The following is a 23410-nucleotide window of genomic DNA, read 5'->3' as shown; positions in this document are numbered from 1 at the left end:
ATAGGGTGATCTGCCAAATCTGAGAGCCCTTTGGTGAAAGCTGGATGGCCTAATCACAGTTTTACATTGTGAGATTGCATGACTAAGGAGAAAGGGGTCATTCCCCTCCCCAGAACAAACCTGAGTTGCCTATTTGTGAGAGGGAAATGTGGGTCACTGGGCAGGGGACTCAGATGTCCTAAGAACCCAAGGGGCCTAGGGTGACCTTTGCAGGGGAAGCAGAGGGGGACTCCTGCAGTGAATGGATCACACTAAGGTTACAGCAGCAGCTGCAGGGAATGGGTACCTGACAGGAAGGAAATGTTCTAGCGTGCCAGGCTGTTGTAGAGAAAAAACCCTCCAGAACTGTAACAGAGCAGAGAGGAATCATGGAATCGCCACCGTCAGAGCTGCTGTTTATTGAGTGTTTGCAGTGCTTTACATGTATTACTTCATTTAAAACCCACAGTGCTAGAAGGTAAGTATTGATCACGGTGTCATTTTAGGGATGAAGAGAAAGAGTTACCAAGAAGTTAAGAAGTTTGCCCAAATCACACAGCGAAAGAGCTGTAGGGCAGGGCTCAAATTCAGTCCGTTTGCCTTCAGAGCTGACCCTCTCTGCCACCCTGCTGCTCAGCCTCTGGGGGAGGTGAACCCACAGGAGGCTGGTATTAGAAGAACACCACCACCAACACCGAGGGTAGTGCAGACAACGGTTATCAAAGCAAAACTGAGTTCGGGGTCATCTCACAGTCTTGGCAAGGACTTGCTCACGTGCTAAACACAGTGGTAAGTGCTTAATGGAGAAACCGCAGAGGGCCCTGGAATCTGATCATCATGTTACAGAAGATCCCACATGAACTGGGTGTGATCTGTCACCTCACTCTCACAGGCACTAAATCTGAACTGATGATCTCTATGCCCAAGGGACACCTCTGTCCAAATTCCCCATTTCTGTCAAAACTATGCCAATGTTGGGGTACCTTGGTGCTTTCCGTCTCTTTATTAATGTTACTCAATCAAATTCCCTCAATTCTTTCTCAAAAAGTTTACTGTCTCCACTAAGCCTCTTGTGTTTTACCTGAACTTTGCAATCATGTCTCACAGGCCCCCAGCCTCTTCTTCTCCCCTGGGTTGAACCAAGTGCCTCTTCCAGGTGAGCGCCCCAGAGTGGCCGTTGGAAATAACCTTAAATGAGGAATCAGGACAGCTGCGCACTGTTCTAGTTCTGCCACTCAGTAAGTGACATTGGAAGAGGCCTCTGGGTCTTTAGACTCTATGATCGTAAAAGGAGGAGTTGGAATGGATGCTATCCAAGGTCCCTTCCTGTGTTGTAATTATATGAATGCATGAATGAGTCAATTCTTTGCTTTTATACTTGTCTGTGGGGTTTTGTTTGAACTTTTCAGCCTGGTGCTCAAGGCCCCTTATAAAAGTTTTCTCACACTATTGTGTAAGACAGTCATGGTATCTAAAGCCAAACCCCAGCTTTTCTTCCTGCTATTCTTGCTTTCTACAAATTCTAATACCACCTCTTCATAGCCTGAACCTTAGACCAACACTGAGGTTCTGCTCATATCTTCTGCTCTCGGCTTCCCATAGTGACCTCAGGCTGCAACTGTTTCATTCTACATAAAATGTATGTGTATAGTTCTCCCTAAATAAAAATATGACTTATACTCTTACAGTCATGAACTATAAAAACAGAGGCAAAAACAAATAAGTAAAACTGTGATGACTTGATTTGTATAAATTTTATATAGATCCTGAGCATTTTGTATTTTATCATTTTTTCTACAAATGTTAATTACAATCAAATCAGAGAACAGTCTAATCTAGAGGCTTAAAAGGTAAACATTTATGAGTAACACATTTATTGATACATCCCTTAGGCTGAATTTTAAAATATAATCAATGTCTCTCTGTTGATGATTCAGGAAAGTGTTTAAAAAATGATTGTTGTCCCTATTTCAAAGAAAATAATGTGCATGGTAGGCAGTAGCCAGAGAGCCTAAACTCTGGAACCAGATTAAGTGGATTGAAATCCTCACTTTGCTTCTAACTGCTAGTTAGTTAACTTCTCTAGGCCTCAGTTTCAACACATGTAAAATGAGATCACAACAGAAGCTACTTGGCAAGGTTGTTGGGAGGATTAATATCTATAAAACACAAAGAGAGTCAGGCACACAGTAAACACTATATAAGTGTCATCTATTATTATTTTTATAATTAAATTTTACATATTTTAAATAAATCTTAAATTGTTTCATGCATGTAGATAGCATCTCCCCAAGTTCCCTTAAGAAGTGCTGTGGAAGGAAAGCTTCAATAGTTTTGTTACATTTCTCACCACCATGCCAAACAAAATGCAAGTGCCAAGCTGGACAGGAAGAGGGTTGTGACATAAAATATTATATTCTGTTGAAGGTGAGATGACATATGTATTGTGTTTTTCAGACCAAGCATGGCTTCATAAGCCACTTCCTGTTTGCACGTGGATTTCCTGCGGAATCTAGGCCAGGGCATGCTGCTGGGATAGCATGGGGTAGGAGGAGGCTCATAGCTTTTGTACAGCCTTTAGAAGAGATGTGAAGTCTTGAGTCATAGAAGGGGTTGGTTGCAATTCCTGAGTTGAAAGTACAGCAAAACTTTAAGGTAATAAGGCAAGAGAGGATGAGATGGTTGGATGGCATCACCAACACACTTGACATGAGTTTGAGCAAACTCTGGGAGATAGTGAAGGACAGGGAAGCCTGGAAAACTTCAGTCCACGGGGTTGCAAAGAGTTGGACATGACTTAGTAACCGAACAACAACAACAACATGTGTACTAAAGTCTGAGATACAATTATTTTCTTGAGTGCTGATCACAGGGCAGATAAGATCATTTAATAGCTCTACTCATCAAATGGAGTAATCAGTGGTCAATATATAAGCTATCTTGAAAGACAAGGTCACTGATTTCATCCTGGTCTCTCCTGGATTATGATATATCTCAAAAATAAAACATTGACAGATGAATGAATAAAGAAGATGTGGTATACACATATACAATGGAATACTACTCAGTCATAAAAAGAGTGAAATTTGCAGTAACATGGATGGATCTAGAGATTATCACCCTAAGTGAGGTCAGACAGAGAAAATACAAATATCATATGATATCACTTATATGTGGAATCTAAAAATATGATACAAATGAACTTAATTACAAAACATAAATAGACTCACAGACACTAAAAAAACAAACCTACAGTTACCAAAGGGGAAAACAGTAGGAGAGGGATAAATTAGGAGTTTGGGATTAACAGATACACACTGTTGTATATATAAAATAAAAAACAAGGTCCTACTATACAGCACACAGAACTATTGGGTTGGCCAAAAGATTCATTCAGGTTTTTCCATGATATTTCACAAAAAACCTCAAATGAACTTTTTGACCAATCCAATATATTCACTATCTTGTAATAATCTATAATGGAAAAGAATCTGAAAAAGAATATATACGTATATTTATGTGTACATATGTGTGTGTGTGACTGACACACATATATTGTGTGTGCTGTATACTTGAAACTAACACATTGTAAATCAACTATATTTCAATTAAAAAAATAAAGCAAAACAATCCCCCTTATGCTCACCAATGCCACCCCCAAAAAGCCCAAACAGAAAAAACTCTAATGCCACTCTCTCCAGAATATTAGGGAGTCTGACAAGACATCAGAGAATGACACAGACTTCTGCTTTTATCAGTAGTATAAAATATTCACAAATACTTACTGAGCCCTGAGCTGAATGCCTGGGCTAGACAAATAAATAAGACATAGCTTCTGCTCTAAAGGAGCTAACTATAGTCTACTAAGATAAGGTTTCAAGTCTCAGTGGAACATGCATGGCCAGCTGGGATTTCATATTCATAACAAAGGATTTTTTTAAAAAGTCTTTCACCTGCGGTTGTTCCAGTAGGTAATTTGTTACTTTATGTCTTTGGGGATGAAATGATTTTCGCACTATGTATAGCTGTCTGGTTCAAGCCTCACACATTTAATGAAAAACTAGAAATCATTCCCAGGCTAGGAGGAGGTACAAGTTACTTTTGCTCAGCTGACTCCTTGAATCCTGGAAACATACTAGCATGTGACATCAAGAATTTGGCAAGTATCTGGAGAAAATCAATTGAGCTTTAACTTAGCATTTTATTGCCTCCTCACAAAATGAATCCAGAAGAGATACAGACATATAAACTTACTGATTTACAGCTTTCACAATATTTTCTCTGTTTCTCTACAGTATATTTGTTCTGCTTTAAGTGTTTCAAATTGTTGCTTAATCCATAATGATATGCACTGTAAATGCTTCCAAAACATGAGAATTCCTCTAGCTGGGGAATAAAGAGAATGATTATAAAACTTCCTGGAGAGAACTTGCCTTATTTGTTTAACTCCTGTTCTAAACTGGCTGTGGTTTGATGGTGAGGATGCCTTCCCCATCTGTGTTACTCTGCATCTTCTTCAGGACCCAGGTTATGGTAGGTGCTCCAAAAATGTTGGCTGAATGAATGGAGGAATGATGGATGGATGCATGCCTAGGTCTTCAAGAAGGAGGCAGTGAGTAAAGATGGGAGAGAGGCTGAGGAGGAAGGACGATCATTTTTATAGTCTGGGTAGCACGGGAGGGTGTGTAGAGCACAGTGGCAGGTTAAGGGACATTGGTATAGTGGCTGAATGGGAAAGTGTGGTGTCAGAGACTCTGCGGCCACATTGGGATAGTTGTCTGCTTTCCATGGTCCTGTGACAGTCAGTTTATCATTCAACACTTTCTTTTACTTGGTTTTTTAAGGCCACACTAACTCGAGCCTCATAATAGGCTTCCATTTGGCCCCTGTATGAATTTACAGGCATAAAGAAGCCTGCTTTGGGGGCTCACCATGTAAGGATGAGTAGTCTGTGCACTGCACAATTCCAGGGGATGCCCACATTCAGGACAACTGTGGCAGCCCTGAGCTCCATGGTTCTCCCTATATGCATAATGGAATACATGTACAAATTTATAAACATTCTGAGAAGCACAGCTTTTTGTGAGGTACTTTTAACTATCCTTTCTCTACTCATTACAAATTCTTTAAGATCTAATGAGCTTTTCATCTTCCTCAGTTGTGAGAGTTTTATTGTAAAAACAAATTGCATTCGCCTGCATGTGTATTTTGCTTCCACACATTGTAACTCTCAGTGATCATGGGTCATCTGCTTTGAACTGTTTCATACTGGATGGAGTTCTGATGTTGGAACATTTGGGTTCAAATCCTGGCTCTATCACTTGCTGTGTGATCCTGTGTGGGCTACTTAACTTCTCTGTGCCTCAGTTTCTTTACCTATAAAACAGGAGTAATAAGAGCTTCCACCTTATTGGAATGATGTGAGAAATAATTGAACTGATCTCTGTGAAGAACTTAAAATAGTGATTAGAAAAGAGGGAGTATACAGAGGCAAAGGCAATTAGGCTGCTAAAATTATTATTGCTAGTACTAGACCATCAGGTTTGGTCTGCTGGGTAGAATTCCTGGGCCCCTACAGCTAGGACTGCCCATCTAGGGCCTGTCCCTTTCCAATGAGCAGGCAGATATATCCAGGCTGTTCATTCCTTGAGACCTAACCAGGCCATTCCCAGCTGTGGGTAGCTATATCACAAACACACACATACTTTAAGCTCCCTCTATTCCAGGAGCTGCCAACAACTACATATAACATCAAGATGTTGTTAGGGTTCCTTTCCCTGTCTCTTTTTCCAGCCAATTCCATGGAAACATAATTGTTGGATTTAAGAGGGAAATGGAAAAAAAAAAAAAAAAGAGGGAAATGAGAACTGGGAGGCCTAGGACCTGTATGTGGGTAACAGAACTCTGACAGGTAACAGTGAGTTTTGGCAAAGGATGACCACTAGAAAGGAGACAGAAGACAAGTTTCATTGTCATTTTTGGGGGTAGTGCATGTGCCAGGTTGTAAACGGGGTGGGGAATCCATTAAATACGGAGAGTGACATGGAAATTCATGACCAAGTTGGTGGCGGGGGTCTAGGGGCAGGTAGACTATCAGAGAGGGAAACTCCCTAGCAGGTTGAAGACCAGAGTCCAGCAATGAATAAGGATGAGGGCATTGGAACACATTCTCTCACTTACTCATTCATTGACAAATTGTTGTTGAGCGTTGACTATGTGCTTGCATGTGTTAGAGGCAGGAGTCAGGAGAGAACAAGGGTCCCTACCATAACAGAGCGTATGGTCTAATGTAGACACAAACCATATCCCCAGTGAGAAGTCATACCCTACGAGTGTAAAGCATTATGGAGCTTAGGGCATGGTATGTGGTCTGATGTGGACTTTTTTTTGCAGAAAATTTGGTGCAGTAGGATCAGTGTGGTTGGGGTACAACATGGGAGTGAAGGGGAATGAGAGAGGAAAGGTAATTAGGAACAACATCATGAAGATTTTCTTAGAATCAAAGGTTATGTGTTCTTGATTTTGAGGGCACTCGGCAGCACAAAGCTTAAGCATCAGAGCTCAAGGACTAGAATCCAGGGAAGGAAGTTGGGTCGTCATTTTTAAAAAATGATATAAATATATGAAGAAAACCCAACTGAGAATATTTATTGGAAGGCCCCACCTCCCTTCGGTTTTTTTAAGAGTTGAAGGACTATCCCTGCCTGTAATGGGGCATTTTCCAAAGAGACCTGACCATCTTCAGGCCTTCCTGGCACCCCTTTCACTTGGGAGTGAACCATGTGGCCACCTATATATTTGCTGTGGGTGAGTTTTCACAAAGCTGTAAGGAACAGGAAACCTATCATTTATTAGCTTCCTGTAGCCACGTTCAAATTCCTGAGCCTAGCATTCATGGTCATCCAACTACTTCCGCCTAAACGCATACCAGTCTCCTACATGAATCCTCCTTTCCAGCCAAACGAGTCTCAGAACAAGTCCTACACTTTCCTGCTTCAATGCCTCTGGTCCTGTTCTTCTTTAAAGGTTTAACCTCTCTTACACTCAGTTTCCTCACCCATGGACTCATTTAGGATATTATGTGGATCATACGTCTGTAAGCACCTAGCAGAGAGCCTGGCATGAAAACATTATTCAACAAATGTAAGCAACTGCCGAACTCAAGTTCCGGATCCTCGTCTGCATGTCACAAACTTCAGTACACAAATGTTCTCAGGGCTGGGCGTGAGACGAGAGGTGAGAAGGGAAGCAGGCTGTAAGGATACGCCCTGCTTAGAGGCGGTGACCACAGAAAGAAACAAGAAAAACTACAAAATGGAAATGGAAATAAACAAACACAAAATCATGCAAGGGATCTCATTCAGCTTAAGCCCATCAATCAAGAGTCCCTTTGACTTTAGCACCCTCATGTTAGATTGTAAATATCCCTCCTTATATAATTCTCTTTCATCCTCCCTATGTGAACTGATTTTTCATTTACTTCATATTCTTTATGGTGTCACTGATATTTCAGGGTAATGTTTTTGAGTCTCAGGTTTATTATATGAATTAAGTCAAGCTACATGTATAAGCTATCTAGAACGTGGCATACAAATGTTCACTTTGTTATTAATAATGATAATATTGATCTTATAAATCTTATAAATTAAGAGACTAAGTCTCTAAGAGCTTCAGGAATCTCTTTCCTGCTTATTCACTTAGTGAAGCACAAATAATAACAATAACAATGGCTATTACTCATTGAATAACTATATGACAGAATCTATTCCAAGTGCTCCCCATACCTTACCTCATTTCTGCCCATGAGAGCCCTTGAGTTAGGCTCTATTAGTATCATACCTATTGTAGAGGTGAGGGAACTGAGGCATCAAAAGATAAGTCCCTAAGGTAAGTTATGGAGCTGGGAAGTGGTGGAGTCAGGATCTGAATCACTCGGGGCTGGCCCCACAGACCCTGTACTCAGCTACTGCACTGTACTCATTCCAGACAATTTCCATGCAAACGTGAAGCTATGGCGCATGTGTTAACTCCTCTGCCACTTTCCCTACAGTTAGTTGAGTTCCTCCCTCTTCTCTACTCCCATAGTACTTGAATATACCACCCCTATAGCAAAGATCACATTAAACCTTGATTTTTTATGTATATGCATAACTGTATGTGAGTTTCTCAAGGAAGAGTCTGTAAATTACTCATCATTATACACTTAGCATAGGGCTTGGCACATATTTGATGGGTGAAAATGTGTGTTAAAATTTAATCAAACTGACAGGACCTCAGTTAAATTTGATGTTCATGATGATGGTGGCTATGAGAGACAGAACATGGATGAATGGAAATTTCAAATGATAAGAACCACAGTGCTGGGCTATTGGCAGTTTATACTCTGAATTTTGTAATAACCACTGTTGTTATTCTTCCCTGGGTTGAAGAAGCCAAAATTACTCCTAAGGTGCCTCATTTAACCAGAGGCCTCAATTTTTTTTTTTTTTTAACTGCATGCCTTTCTACCCCATCCCTTCACAGAAGTATCAGTTCACAGCAGATGGGATTGCCCTGTGAAAGCCACAAGAAACAAAGGATGTGCTGAAACCTATGCAACATAGTGACAATGATTATCATTTCACCAGAGGTTACACAAACCAGCCAAGAAAATGACTGGAGGAGGCTCAGCTCTACCCCGGTATGAGCCAAGTATCTATATTTTATTCTAAGAATGCCTTCTGAGGTGCTTTAAAATTTATAATCCTCCCCCTCCCATTATTTTGCTTGATTCTTACAACAGCTCACGGGAGTAGGCAGGAGAAGCTCAGGAAAAGGAGGGACTTGCCTCATGCATATGGCCAGTGAATGATTAAATCAGGACCAGGCCTTGTTTTCCATGTGATATTTACACAACATGCCAGACAAGAAGGCTAGAGTAACTAATTTGCTTTGGAGAGGTTCCTGCCCACAGTGTGCCCAGGTCTGGACTAGGAAGACAGGGAGGTTTTTACACATGATGGAAAAGGAAACCCCAAGGACTAGGCCAAGGGACAGCATGCTGAGGTCAAAGAAAAGATGGAGGACATGAGGTCAGGGCTGGAAGGACATTCTCAGTGATGCTTTCTTATGGAGACCACAAAACCTCTGTCACAGAAAGAGGTCATATGTTGAATTTTATAGGATCAAAAAAATTTTGAATGCATTCTACCTCAAAAACAGAGATGAGATAGGCACGTGTGAGGCTAGAAGACAGAGGAATTTTCAGTTGACATGAATTCCCTTGGCAAACCATGTTAATGTTCTGATCGTGATTTTAAAGACCTCTTCTCTGTGTTGTCACGATGTCTCTAAGAGATACATCTGATCCCTTGTGCCTGTGCACCCATCCTGGTACCCCGTTCTCACCTATAGTGGGTTTTCTGTCCACACTACAGGCAGGAGGAGAAATCCTGAAGCAGGAAATGATTAGACTGCCTTCTTCAGTGTTGGCGTGGAAGCTTGCTTTGTGCTTCTTCCTGCTTTGCCCCTCTGGTCCCTGCAGACTCTGTGGGCCCTAACCTTGGATACTCTTCCTAGGGATCATTCTCCTGGGCCTTGTGTGCCAGGCGTGCTCGGATCCTTGGCTTGTTCTGACCCCCCTTGGTCTCCAGTCTGTGGGCCACTCCTCTCCCCACTGCTGACCACAGGGCTCAAGCCGGACTCGCTCTGGCTCCTGACCACACCCATGTGCTGCCAGCTCCCCGGAGCTGACAGGGGTCTCCAGTGGACATCTACCTTGTTACAGAATGTGGGAGCAGACCAGACCAAACTGCCTGAAATAACATGGCATTTGCTCCATTTGGGAATACATACTGATAGGTCCATGTTCACAAAGATACATTCATGTTGCTGAGCTTTCGCTGGGTATGACAAAGAGAGAGAGCAAGAGAGAGAGATGGAGAGTTAGTTAGTTCTTGGCATCTGCAAGTGAAAAATGAGGCAGAGTCCTAGCAGAAGGCACTGCAGTTTGGGCAGCTGTATCCTATTAAAAAATCATGAGAAAGCTCTGTATTCCTGCCATTGTGGTGAAGAGGGAAAGCAAATCCTTTAGCGTTTCCCAAAGAAAACATTTTTGTGACCAAAAGTTCTGTAAAATTTTTAAGTTCTGTAAATCTGGTGAACATGGGAACAGTTTGGTAAGTGCCCCTCAAGTCCCCGGAGGACACTTTCTTACAGCCCTCACCTCAGGAGGCCCTGGAAAGGGAAGCGAAATTCCATTCCCTTCTGCTGGGGAGCACCTGTGGGGGAAGTGAAAGCCACCCTAACCCAAGTGGTGCAAAAAAGTCCTAATGCTCAAGGAGTGTAGATAAAGCAACCTTTATAGTCACAGCCTGTCTTCCAAAAAATTATCTCATTAGATAAGGTAGAATCACATATTGGCTTTAATTCTTTTCCTCCAAATTTTTAGACTGTCTCTGGACATTAAAATTAAAATGTAAGCCATATTTTAAAATTCAAATAATAAATCATCTTAAAATTACAATTTAAACAATTCTCAGCTATGAGGTAGGACTCATAAACTTGTTCCTGGTAGCCATTTTGGGTCACTGATGGGGCATTACTTCTCCAGGTATAAATAAGTTAGTTTTATATGCTCTGTACCATGATGAAAAAATCCAAATTGGTCTTACATAAAAGAATAGGTTTACATTTTACTTTAGCAATACAAAATGCATATAGATCTAAAAAAAGAGAACTTTTTTTTCTAGGGTATTTTAAAGGCTCTGTGAATATTTATATTCTACTTCTGCATATACTCTGTTCTATGCTTGGAATACTTTGGGCAATAAACTCCAGAGCAGGTCCAGAAGAGGGAACTACATAGTTGCTATGGTGAGGGAGAGCTTGTTGCACCTTTCAGTCTGAAAAGATGAAGGTTGAAGGCAAAGAAGACTGATGTTTACAAAACAATAAAGTAAAGGGCAGGGTGAACACAGCATGGGCCTTCCCCAAAGATTAGTCAAAGGTAGCTTTTGCATAAATGAAAAAAATCATGACCTCACACAGTGGGTCGTAATTCTGCTACCCACTGGAACAAGAGATGTTCCAATTAGAAAAAAATAGGTTGAATGGGATATGAATTTAACAATAACTAAATATTGTGGGATTCTGGGAATTCCTCATAGAAAGCAACCTTATCTTCCCCTACCCCCCACCCAGCTGTCTCAGGTTGTCATTTTAGAATCAGGTTACTTAGCTGGAGAAACAGCCAGGCCTGTGGTCTGACCCACACATGGCAATTCTTTGACTCTTTTATGAGAATAATGGTCTTGGTAAGTGGTCATCTGCCCCCTGCCTTGCCTCCTATAAAATAAAGGGTCCATACTGCTGAATTTAATAACTTGAGTATAAAAAACAGGAGACATGGGGACTGTCTTTATTACTGTAACTTGAATACAAAGACCAGCACGAGGCTGGCTTGGCAGAAGCATGATGGGAATTTAGCACACTACCAGAATTTCATTATCCCAGTTTGTGATGCTAAATGTACAATTCCATTCTACAGCCTCCCCGAGATCTGGCTCCTTCCAACATTTCCTTTTTTGTGAAGTATTTGAGGAGAGTAGCAAATCAATGAGGGAGGAGAGTATTCCTGAAATATCTATGTCACCTCAAAACATTTCCTCTGTCTCTTTTTACCATACCTCCTTCCACCCTCTCCCTCACTTCATACAGGCAGAAGGGGTGATAAAAGGCATGGCAGGGCATCAGCAGGAAATAATTCTTAGAGGTGGCCCCCTCTAAATCTCAACACAAGATCACCTCATTGTCCTGGAACACCTGCTTTTCTTATAGCAAGTGACTAGTTCCAGGCCCAGCAAGGGTACGTGAGAATGTCAACTGGGAACCCAGGGGGGTTAACCCATAACCCATTGCTGTGCTCCTTGGTCTATCCTGGCTAGAAGGCTCAGAACTAATCTGCCCACAGAACTAATCTTCTTCAGAAACCAAAGAGGGAAACAACCTCATTTGTAAATCCCAGCTGTGCCCATAATAAAATAAGGGCTAGCATCAACTAGATCCCCTTTTCCTTAGACAATTATTTGTGTGCATGTGGATGGGAGAGGATTGGTTAAGGACAAATCATATAACTTAAACATATGAAGAAAATGAGTCCCCTTTCTCTCTTCAAAAATTTACTATTAAATTAAAATGGTCTGTAAGCCTTCGACTCTTCAAGTATGTATTGAAATGGAACAAAAGGACTCATTTGAGGAAACAGCATTAAGCTGAGTTGATGGAAAGTAAAAACTCCTTAAAATGAAAGCCTTCCCTTTAAGGACTTTGTGTTCCAAATTCAACTACATTCTCTTCTCAGTCACCTTAGGCATTTGTTTTTAGTAAGTCTTTACAAAGTCAACAGTTCAACAAAGGACCTCAAAACTGTGCTTCTGACCATAAAAATAAGTACCAGTTCCAGATGTTTCTCATTTCTCCATGTCACTGATTCATACTCAGAAATCTCTTGTTTATTGGACATGTATATAAGCTTAAAGCTTTACATAACCTCTCTTCTAAGAATCTCTTCTCCTATCTCTGCATCCCTTCTCTTGCCAAAGCCATCTATTTCTCATAGATAGAACTGGATCTTGCTAGCATATCCTATAGTCTCTCTAAGAAATATTTAAACTTATGCCAAAATGAGATTTCATAATGATTTCATTATGAGATTTCATAATCATATGTAACTTTTATCTATTTCTATTAGCATTTAATGAAAGGTTAGGGAAATTCTCTTCTCCAGAAATCCTTAAAATTGGATACATGCTTTGCTTTGTAAGTTGAATAGAGGCTGGGAGGTAAATCACCTTTCAAGGCATTCTTCAGGTCCTTTGACCTTCTGCTGCCTGCACATGAACTTTTGTATTCTGCTCCAAAGAGCAAAAATAATATCAGGCACTATTCCATGATCTCCTAGCCATACAGGTAGGCTATGGATGATGGATTTCCACACTTTACTCATGTCCTTAATTCTACCTGGTGCCATGCTAGAATCCCAGCACTGGCCAAGTAACTAGGAGAACAGAAAGCAAGGAGCTGACAAAAACAACAACAAATCTCCATGGAAAATACAATGTACTTGTGGTAGAATCATGCAAGGGAGATACACTTTATCTCTCCCTGATGTGCTTGTTTTTAATAGGATGAAGTCTGAAGTGACTTTTTTTTTACGTGAAAATTTTGAATTTATAATTCTATTAATAAAATGATCTTTAATCATGGCTAAATATTTACTGAGTCAGCCACTGTGCTAAGTGCTCCTGAATTACCACCATTATTTCTTACAATACTAACAAGTAGATTCTATTATCTACATTTTACAAATGAGGAAACTGAGTTTTAGAGACTCTGCAGTCTACTTGCTAAAGAAATATGCATGGCATAGAGAATAAACCACATATATATTTGCAAATGAGGGGTATCTTCAGCAGAGGTATTATAGGGGGCAGCATTTAGCAATTATTTCAGAATGACAGCATCCTCATGCACGCTCATTTTAGATTTAGCAGATAATTCATAAGTATTCCCAGTTACATGCTCACTAGTGGCTCAGTCATGTTTGACTCTTTGTGACCCCATGGACTATAGCCTGCCAGGCTTCTGTGTCCATGGAATTCTCCAGGCAAGAATATTGGAGTGGGTTGCCATTCCGTTCTCCAGGGGATCTTCCCAACTCAGGGATCAAACCCAGGTCACCTGTATTATAAGCAGATTCTGTACCATCTGAGCCACCAGGTGGCTCAAGTATTCCCAGGGTGACACCAAATTATAGCAAGGCTGGACATGAAATGGCTGCTGGAGAGCTATCTAAACTGGCCACTGGAATTGGAGATAATGGATAGTGCACAGACCTCAAACATATTCTAAATACAAGAAAACATGAGCTCCTTTTGAAAATACAATCCTTTGCAAATGACTCTTGAGGTAACAATTCAAAGCTTTCAGCCCACATAAAAATAATAACTTCCCTTATAGAGAGCATGTCTCATGGATACCAGGTATTAAAGGCAACCATCTTAGAAGATAGGCACCTGTTTAAAACTACGTCTTTTGTGAATTACAGAAGCTTTCCTTCTCAAAGCTAAACAAGGGTTTAAATCAGTTAATTAGTTGATAATGTCTACTGAATGCCTAGTTTTGATGGAGTAGATAACACTTACATTGACATAAAGACAGTGTGTTTGTAATGAAGGATGATTCTGTGAAGCCAATTTTGGTTGCTAAATGAGGAATGGATAAACCTGCTGGAAGGAGGAAAAGACAAAAGAGGAAAGAAAGGAAGAAGAGATATCAAATCCATCAAATTCCATCAATCCAGAGGATTTCTGTTCCTTTGGTCCATGAAGCCTATCTTGGACAGTGGTTCTCAAACTCACGTGTACATCAGAATCACCTAGAAGGTTTGTTAAAAGCACAAGACAGGGCCTGAGAGTTTGCATATCTAACAAGTTCCCCAGGCGCTGCTGATGCTTACTGTTGGTCTGGAGACCACACTTTAGAACTACTGCTCTAAAATGACTGGGGGTCCTGATGGATATTCCCCAGTTTACATTCTAGATATTTGTCCAAAGCTGACACCATCACTGGATTTCCTAAACCTGAGTTCTTTTGAAATATGTTACAGGTTCACACTTAGTACTTCTTACCTGATGAAATTTGATAAGTTTCCAACCAGAAGAAGCTTCATGAGAAAAGAAATGGATGGAAAGCCTGTTGAGAGAAGAATAAGAGGCAATCAAGAGAGGAATAAAAATTACTCTATCATTATAATTAATATTCACTTTGGACCGAGTAAACACAATTATCCCAAAGATAAATGAGTTATATTTTCTACCTTGCTTTTTATTAGCAACTTAAATTTGCAGATGAAGAAGATGCAACTGGATCAACATAGTGACTAGCACAAAAGGAAATTTGATGATTTAGTAATAAATTTTATTGAATAGAAAGTGACAATATCAGAGTTACAACTAAACATTCTGAAAAACATTAATTAATGTTTATTTTGACTTAAGTATTGTTTGTCCAAGTGGAGGTGCTTATTTTAGTAACCAAAGTATTACAATTTTTTTTTGCATCCCCAAATCTGCTTCCTAGTGCAATGATGTGATATATTTATTTGACGATTTATTTCTTTTTTCAGATTACCAAATAATATGGATAAATAATAAGAACTGCAAAGAAACATCTGAGAGGCACATGTGCATGGTGCTTGTGAATCTAAGGAAAATGGAGGCTGAGATTTTTCAGTAAAAGCACTTTTAAAGTATTTTATCATTATTTACAAGTAAGGGAGAGAATACAATTTCTTTTTTGGCCAGAGAGTCAGTTTTCATCAGAGTTGGTCTCTTCCCCTTTACTTTGTAATCTCCATCATATCAAACTCAAGGAATTTAGGGATCCACAGGGGATCTACACTTCTTCCAGCTTCTTCCCTTTTAGATAGTTTTGGTCAATTCAAACAAAATTCTAGGCTCACTCCCAGATACATTCACAGGCCTCCTGGCACACATGTGCACCTGTTCTGGTTTTGTAGCCTGCTCTTGGCAGTATAGAGATAACTTTAATGTCTAGAACACTGCAAAAAGTGGCTTGCAGTACATGCCGTATCTCAGCCACCCCATCCCCTTTTCCACATGGATACAAAAGTAGTTGTCAATCATTTCTGGAGTCCAGTGCTAGCTCCACTTCACCCCCCAGCACACCCATTTCTGGAGTAAGGCTGATTATAGCTCATACCTCTACTCCACCAAGTCAATCTAAAATGGCCCAGAGAGTTCTGACTTGTGAAGGTGAAATGTGAGTTTGACCTTCTTTAATTGAGCCTACCATTCTCTGACTGCCTAAATTGAGAGGCTTCCTATAGATAAGAGCTGGCTCAGAAAATTTCACACTTAAATATCACACTTGTAAAAGATGGGGTCACCTTCATTGGGCTAAATACATCCTACAATACTGTTATTCTAGAAGAACCATGGTGAATTCACACCCATTTTACGAAGTGCTTTCTTTTTAAAAACTTACGGCAAGTCAGTGCTTCTCAGCTCAGCAGGGCAAGGTGCCCACAGATTTGAACTTGTTAGCCTGCCTAGGCTAGAAATTCAGGAACTTCAAGACACTAAGCTCATTTCTAGTATTGTGTGTCAGCAAAGGCTATTCTTTTTCCCTTGATGAAAAAAGTATCAACTGCAAACATTTATTGAGCTTTGAGGTTGGCACAAAGGAAGTATTAGATATGATTCTTGTCCTGTAAGTGTTTACAATGAAGTTTAAATGCAAGAATTAAGTCTGCACATGTGAAATCAGAAACAATGAAAGAATGCATAGCATTAAATGTGAACTGTGCAGTGCAGACAGTACAGATGTATGATGTCAGAGAGCTGGGAAGAGCTTTAGGAAACAAGTGACTAGGTGAAGATTAAAGGATGCATATGATTTGTATAAAAAAATGGGTGGTCTTTCTCTGTGTTTTATTTATTATGCACAAGTTTACACAATTTAATACCACTCACTAAATCTCATTTTAAGGGTCTGGAAGTCTCAAACTGGTAACCAATGGGTCAAAGGACTTTTTTCTCCTATCAACATTTGGAATGTTTTAAAACAAATTTGTATTAGCTGTCAACATTAAGTTGAAATGTTTTACACTGAAATGTATAATTTCTATTTTCTCTTAAACAAAGTGGAGAGTCTAACAAAACCAGGCCCACATCTCTATATGGTAACAACAAACTAGAGCTGAGTAAAATCCACCCCCCATTACATGGAACACTAGCTCTCCAGTCTCCACAGCCCATACCAATCCCTAAACTTCCACCACTTAACTTGCTTCACTTTTGAATATTACCTGCATGCGTGCTAATTCATTTCAGTCATGTATCGGACTCTTTGGGACCCTATGAACTGTAGTCCACCAGGCTCTTCTGTCCATGGGACTCTCCAGGCAAGAATACTGGAGTGGGTAGCCATTTCTGCCTCCAGGGGATCTTCCCACCCAGGGATCATTGGCAAACAGGTTCTTTACCACTAGCGCCACCTGGGAATATCACTACTTGGACCCTGGGGGCGGCTGAGCTCATGAACCCTGCTTGCTGTATGTTCTCAGGGCCTCCTGCATGGGGTGGGGTGGAGGAGGCTGTGACAAATGTTCCTCTCCAACCAATTAAATAAAAACAAGTAATCCTGCCCTCTCAGCCTAGAAAGGGAAAGTGACTTACACACAGAAGGATATTTTATAAAATATTATGTTCAGTCTACAGAGGAAAATATCATGGACAACACATACAGAGAGTTGAGCTTTGGTTTTTGCAGGTGCACTGGCAATTGCCGCTCAAAATGCACATTCTACAGTGGGGGTTTCTGGGCTCTGTTTGCACAGGAAGGATGGGTGCTTTATTAATTAACTCTTTCAGTTCACTTAGTGTAGGAAGACCCATGTGAGCAAATTTTATGTATGAAAATTTGGAATGTTATAGCAGATAAATTGGATTATACCTTTTTTCAGAAAATTTACTTACTTTTTAAAAAAATTTGTTCTTATATATTTGAAATCTAGTCAAATCTATATGTAAAGTAGCCTTGCATGTCCTATAAAGTGGGGCACATCTGAGTGAATATTTACTGTGAACAATCAGTTCCTGACTGTATGACTGAGCAAATGTATGGAGCATCTAAATGCTCAGCAGGTCCAATTTGGAATTAGTTTCATGCTGGTGTTGGAATAGTCATTCATTTATTCATTAGGCCATCCCAAATGTATTTATTTGGCCCAGTGGGACTTGTCTCAGCCCTTCTATTAATCAGCTCTACGAACCTGGGCAGATCCCTTAATCTCTACTGGTTTTGGTTCTTCAAATGAGGAAATCATATTAAATTATCTCGAAGTTCCCTAAAGATGACACAAGCCAATTTTTTCACCTGAGGTGCCTAGAATAAAAGGAGAATAATTTGTTCTGAGTTTATGGTTGACCTGCAGTGCTTTGACTTCGAACATCTCTGTCCATCACAGTCAGTGTGCAGCCGGTGGTAGGGCTGACTGATGCTCAACTTGCAGCCACCAGGGAGACTACTCTGGTTTTCCACATTCAGTTTCCCCTTTCCCTCTGTTTGGCCCTATAATCCACTGGTAGATTATCAGGGGTTTCCCGTTGTGAAATACTTTGTCATCTCCCAAATTAAAAGTACAACTCATGTACATTTCTATATGCTTCTCCCTCATACTCCTTCCTTTTGGCCATTTTCTCTTAAATAAAATCATATAACATTTCATTTGGTGATCCATTCACATTATATGAACTTCAAAATTTACAAGAGCATATGGAGTACACAGTAAAAGATGCCTACTCAAGCCTCAGATATGATGATACAAACTATGGCACAAAATGAAGAGGAACTGAAGTGTCTCTTGACCTTGATGAGGGTGAAAGAGGAGAGTGAAAAAGCTGGTTTAACACTCAGCATTCAAAAAATGAAGATCGTGGCATCCAGTCTCATCACTTCATGTAAATTCTGGATTCAGTTGGATATATCCTTCTCTTTCTCCCTTTCCTTTTTTATTCTCTTCTTTTCTCAGCTATTTGTAAAGCCTCCTCAGACAACCACTTTGCTTTCTTGTATTTCTTTTTCTATGGGATGGTTTTAGTCACTGCCTCCTATACAGTGTTATGAATCTCTGTCCATAGTTCTTCAGGCACTTTGTCTATTGGATCAAATCTGTTGAGTCTATTTGTCACTTCTACTGTATAATCACAAGGAATTTGATTTAGGTCATAAAGGCTACAACAGCCTGAAAGTTCATAAAGGTCATAACACCCTGAAAGAATGAGTGATTTTCCCTACTTTCTTCAATTTAAGCCTGAATTTTGCAATAAGGAGCTCATGATCTGAGCCAGTCAGCTCTAGGTCTTGTTTTTGCTGACTGTATAGAGTTTTTCCATCTTCAGCTGCAAAGAATATAACCAATCTGATTTTAGTATTGACCATCTGGTTATGTCCAAGTGTAGAATCATCTCTTGTGTTGGAAGAGGGTGTTTTCTATGACCAGTGTGTTCTCTTGACAAGACTCTGTTAGCCTTTGCCCTGCTTCATTTTGTACTCCAAGGTCAAACTTGCCTGTTATTCCAGGTATTTCTTGACTTCCTACTTTTGCACTCCAGTTCTCTACAATGAAAAGGACATCTTTTTTTTGGTGTTAGTTCTAGAAGGTCTTCTAGGTCTTCATAGTACCTTTCAACTTCAGCTTCTTCAGCATTACTAATTGGGGCATAGACTTGGATTCCTTTGATGTTGAATGGTTTGTCCTGGAAACAAACTGAGATCATTTTGTTGTTTATGAGATTGCACTCAATTCTTTACTCTTTTCCAGCCAAACTGATAACGGATAAATCTGATAATATCTATTTAATTTTAACTTGCATGTTCTTATAAGTGAATATGGCATATTTAAAAGACCATTAATTTACATTCATTTGTTCTATTTGATTTATATCAGATTACTGTTTCTTTGGCTTTTCCCAGGTGATGCAGTGGTAAAGAATCTGCCTGCCAATGCAGGAGATGTAGGTTCAATCCCTGGGTCAGGAAGATCCCCTGGAGGAGGAAATGGCAACCCACTCTATATTCTTGTGTGGAAAATCTCAAGGACAGAGAAGTCAGGTGGGCTACAGTCCATGGGGTCGCAAAGAGTTGGACACAACTGAACAACTGAGCACATTGTTTCTTTCCTTTCTATTTTCGAGAGTCCCTTACATATTACAGAAAATAGCCCTTTTACTTTACAAAGTGTAGCAAACATATTTCCTGGTTTGCTTTTGTATTTTAACATTGTTTTAACATTCACTTAGGTAGAAAATTTTATTTTTGAGGGGTTGAATTTATGACTTTTTCTTTTATGACTTCTTTTTATTGTTTTGGTGTTTTGGGGGGAGGGGCAATATTTTTACCCTTCAAGAATCTTTATGCAAAAAGTCCTATTCGTATTTTCTTCCGACACATTTATGGTTTAACCTTTCACCTTGAAATTTTTGGATCCATTTGGAATTATTTTGGCATACTATTCTGCTCCTCCTCTATTTCCCTTCACATTTTTTAAACCTTAGGCAAGTTACCAGGCAATTGTAGTAGGCTAGGCAAAGCCCTTCCCTACCTAGCAGGCTTCTCTCATCTAGAAAAGCTCAAACAAAGAACTAGCTACTCTGAGCTTGGTTTGAGAGGCGATGAGGGACATGAAGACCAGAAGAAACTGAAATTAGGAATGGAATTGTGCCAGGAACTCCAAGTAGTTCTTCCCAGAAGTATTCACAGTTGTCGGTTTAAAATGTGAGGGTAAAATACCTGGATTTCTGGGCTTATTCTTCAAGCTTTATTGCTTATCCAGTAACCATAAGACTTGATGATAAAGTCAATTTGGCAAATATGAGAGACTGTCCAGACCAACAAGTGGCTAACAAAGAGAATTTAAAACTTTTTTTATTGTGACCCTAAGAAAGACAAAAATTTTACATTGTAACCCAGAATCCACTTTCATATCTCCACATGAAAATAAAATTAGAGTTACATGTAACAGTATTCACATCTATGACATGCATTCTGGCATTTTCTACCTTATTATGTTCCATGCCATTCCATCCTATACTGTTTCTCTTTTTAAAACTATTGATCAAAACACGCTAAACAAATTAGTCATGCTTTGACCTTTAGTATGAAGAATATAGGCTAGAGGAAAATGAACATTTACCTTACCTGACACAGAAATTTAGGTATGTAAACATCATACATTATTCCCTCATAATTCATGTAAATAAGGTTTATAAATGTCATACATTTTCGGCTACATTTAAAAGGAATACAGTGTATTTGGGAGCACTTCAATTGTAGAATCCAAGTAATAATTTAAAATAAGTTAAAACTCAGAACCTGTGAAAAATCCATCATAAAACCCATATATGATTAACTCACAGCAACAGCTGTTATAACTTAGGAATGAGTGATTTTCAGACCAACTGGACAACAAGTAAATTCAACTAACTAGAACTCAATATTTCCATCATTTTATGATCACAAGTCATTGTTCATATGTGGGACTAAAACTCAGGAACTAAACTTTTAACAGTAACGGAGATCAACTGAAAAGTTGATTTTGCCTGGTTGTTGTTTAAACATAAGCTAAGATTTTGCTTATTTTGAAAAACTCTATCTTAAAAGAGAATATAATCCAGAAAAAAATCAGTCATGTTAGATGTAATACTAACATGGGCCTTGCTCATGACTTCCATCTAAGGCCTTGCTACTTCCAGAGCTGCTGCTACTTCCGAGGTGTCTCTCCCTTCATTGTGAACATATGGGGTTGGGTTAGGACTGCAGGATGCCCTCCTGCCATGACATTCTCTGGTTCTTGGTGATTTGCCCAAATGAAACAAGGACAACCATCCCACCTAGATCCCTACCACCATGATCAAGAAAATCTGCCCATTTCTGAAGACAAAAAGCAAGAAAGACTTTATAAGTATTTAAAAATAAACCTCAAACTTCCCTTGAGCAGGAAGCCTATAAGAGTATCCCTCACCTTATACCATCCGTTTTTGAACCTGGTGGGCTAGTACTATCCAGCACCACCTGGAAACCTAATGAGCTCAACTACAGCTGTCCTCCCGTGGATTACAATGGCGTTTGGCAAGTTCATACCAAATATAACCACTTCTGGTGAAGAAGTCATTTCAGTTTGGGAAAAATGAGTAATTTGGCCATTTAATTTGCATTGTTCTGAAAGTTGCCAGACTTGTCCTGCGAGGCATTAGTGTCAAAAACTTTCATCTTCCTTGGCTCCACCCCCTCTCTCCATGTGCAGAGCAGAACAAAGGGAGGAGGCCCCAAGACAGTACCCTCCAAGGAACCAAAGCAAGGTCTGGGTTTTGAATGAATGATGACTTTTGAATTATAAAAGCTTTTCCACGGAAACTTTCACTCAAGACTTTTACTGACTTTACAAATAGGAATGAATGCAAGCTGGGGAGTACACATCAAGAAGTTCAGTGACAAGAACAGGTCTGGGACTATTCTTCTTATGAAAGATAATTTCCCTGTGTTTCTTATTCTCTACAAACATGACACAGAGGGGACATAGACACATATTTTCCCCTATATTCTTAATCTGAAAACTATTACACGTGCTGATTGTTTCTGTAAATGATGTGGTACCTGATTTTAGCAAATACAAGCTCCTACATGTAAGTGAAGTCACTCTGTAACTAGGAGGTAAACTGCTTATTTAAACATTTGCTTTCTCTTATGCTTGGAAGAAGGCTGGTGACCTGGGGCCTTTTAAAAGGGGCCCTTGACCCTTCTCTCTAAGGCTGTTGTTCTGCTCTTTAGAGGAAGGTTGTTAATTACATCCATTAAACCACCTATTTTTCTGAGCTGCTGTAGTCCATAATGTCTCTGTCAGAGTTGTCCTCAGTCAGCTCTGCTCAGACCCCAGAGCTCCATGCTCAAAAAAATGGAGGCTGCTTAATCTCCCTGGGTTCCTGCAAGTTACTCGATTTTACCTCCTCTCTTTTCAAAGGAGCCAATTTCTTTTTTATCTCATCATTTGAAAACCATAAGAAAGATTTTTGTCTAAAACAAGGTTATACAGGTTTCTTCTCAAATTCATTATTGTAGAGAGGAAATTGAGGACCTGAGACAAACTTGATTCATGTAGTGCCTCAAAGATCAAAGACACCAACACAAATGCATGTTCTTTTGCTCTGATGAGAAGTCTACGCAGGTTTAGGAATGTAAATGTTTAAACGTGATGGCAAACATGAATATGGTGCAGAGACTCAATAAAATAGAGTGTAAACCTTGAACGTGACCAAATATGGCTTGTAAAGAAATGAGGGCCTTTGGAGTGTGAGCTAATTTTGAGTATGTAGTACAAATAGTTACCAGAGCTATAATAATGCAACTGGTACATAGGTACATTCCAAGAAGAAGTTTTCTGAAATCAAAAGTTTAAAACAATGAAAAACAATGTTTAAATGAAACAATGGTTTTCAAGAGATAGAGGGAATTAGAACCTAGAAAGTTTATGACTTGTAACTTATTTATCTTATAGGAATTCTGAAAATAGAGCTCTTTTAAAACACCTCTAAGTATATAGCTATAAAACTTTAACATTGGTGAGCAAGTCTAGACTTTCCCAAACTTGATTTATCAAGCATTTCCAATGGTTGTCAGTATTATAGACCTTCATCTTCCTCATCACCAAATGTTACTGAGATACATTTTTAATCAAAGTTGTTTGCAATCACTGTAGCTTTTTTCCCCTCCTATGGCTCTAGTTGTTGATTGTTATTATTTACACAAATGAAATGATTTTTTGAAATATTAAAACATATCTAAATTTCTTTGACACGTTGAGAGGTGGGAT

At 39.6% G+C, this 23410-nt stretch overlaps 1 protein-coding gene and 1 long non-coding RNA gene across 2 annotated transcripts in view; one reads left to right on the top strand and one right to left on the bottom strand.

Moving 5' to 3' along the window:
- The window catches only part of FRMD6 (FERM domain containing 6), a 252545-nt gene that overhangs the window by 152119 nt on the left and 77016 nt on the right, over positions 1–23410 (bottom strand). The window contains exon 2 of the mRNA XM_020895677.2: positions 14649–14712. The gene's annotated coding sequence lies outside the window, so the exon portion shown is untranslated. The remainder of the gene's footprint in view (positions 1–14648; positions 14713–23410) is intronic.
- LOC139035615 (uncharacterized) overlaps positions 1–23410 on the top strand; it is an 86946-nt gene that overhangs the window by 38831 nt on the left and 24705 nt on the right. The gene's annotated exons all lie outside the window — the stretch shown is intronic.

This window comes from Odocoileus virginianus, chromosome 6, assembly GCF_023699985.2.
Source record: "Odocoileus virginianus isolate 20LAN1187 ecotype Illinois chromosome 6, Ovbor_1.2, whole genome shotgun sequence".
Taxonomy (NCBI): domain Eukaryota; kingdom Metazoa; phylum Chordata; class Mammalia; order Artiodactyla; family Cervidae; genus Odocoileus; species Odocoileus virginianus.
This window is presented reverse-complemented; position numbering and strand designations above follow the sequence as displayed.